A 1,394-nucleotide genomic window follows, 5' to 3' on the forward strand; every position below is an offset into this window, starting at 1 on the left:
CTGGGGGGCAGCAGGGCCCGGGCCCGGGGCAGGCACACAAGATGGCGGGCCGCCGGCGTCACCCGGCCCCGCGCAGCAGGGCCCGGGCCCGGTCAGGCCGTCCTCAGGACAAGCACAAAGGGTCACAGAGCTCTCGGGGGACCCACAGGCGTCGGGCCAGGACCCCAGAGGTGCCCCTCGCGTCAGACCGAGACGGGGGAAGTGCAGAGAACAGCGGGTCTCGCGCCGAAGCCCAGAAACGTTTCCTCTGTGGTGTTTAATCATTTTATGCACACCAGAACTGAGGTGCAGGTGGAGATGAGGGATCCCCCAGAGGCTCCCCAGAGACAGGTGGGGAGCAGACTCCCGTGCTGCGGGGAGCAGCAGGGAGACAGGAGAGGTCTGCTGCGCCCTGCGGGTCACTCCCTGGCCAGCAGGGACTGTGGCCAGCTTCACAGTGCTGAGACTCGCCCCTGCGCCACCACCTGTGATGCCTCTCCCTCGCGTCCCTCCCCGGGAGGGTCCCCCGCTCCCCCTCCCACCCCAGGCAGGCTGAGCATTTGGGCCAGGGTCGCGGGAGGGGGCCCGCAGAAGCACCAGCGCTTCAATCTGTCCCACACCTGTGACCCCAGACGGCCGGCGCTACTCGGGGTCACCCTGGGTCACAGCATGGGGGGCCCAGGAAGCTGCTTCAGGGAGCATTGTGTGGAGAAAGGACTCTCGGGGGGCAGCCAGGCCTAGGCTGCGTGGCCAGGCTAGTCCATGACATGAGCGTGACCCTGGTCAGGGCCGGAGGTCAGGGGTCGGGGGCCAGGGATCCTCATTAGAGGAGATGCTGAACGAGATCCCCTCCAGGGCTCAGGGCTGGGTACCCCGGCCCCTTCTCCCCTACAGATGCACCCCCAGGGCAACCTCAAGGGCCCCCGGCGGCCGCATGGACCTTCGGCCGCTGCCCTCCCAGAGATGGTCAGGGGTGCGGAGGGGCCCCGCCCACGCTCTCTGCGGGGAGACGCAGGGCCCCATGGGGGCGTGCCTGAGGAAGACATTAAAAGATTAAATATGACTTTATTTTTGACAACGGACCGTCCCCACTCAATATCAATATGCCAGCATTATTATTATTTTATGAAAACAATAATTCACAGTTTGCTGGGAGAGAATAACAGTATTGATCTCTGAGCTGCGCATTTTATTTTCCATTACATTTTTATGGAGCGTGACAAGCTGTGTGCTGGCCGCTCTTTGCGGCGCCTTAATGCGCAAGCTCTGGCCGACGCAGAACCTACGAGGCGCTCAGACACCGCTGGGGCCGAGCAAGGGGACGCGTCTGCTCGCGGAGTCGGCTGCAGCCTGTGAACTGACCCGCAGGGCGGGCAGGCGTCTCCCCGCGCAGCCGAGGGCCGCGGCTCCCGGGC

Source organism: Condylura cristata, unplaced genomic scaffold (genome assembly GCF_000260355.1).
Source record: "Condylura cristata isolate star-nosed mole 26May11 unplaced genomic scaffold, ConCri1.0 scaffold00008, whole genome shotgun sequence".
NCBI classification, from domain to species: domain Eukaryota; kingdom Metazoa; phylum Chordata; class Mammalia; order Eulipotyphla; family Talpidae; genus Condylura; species Condylura cristata.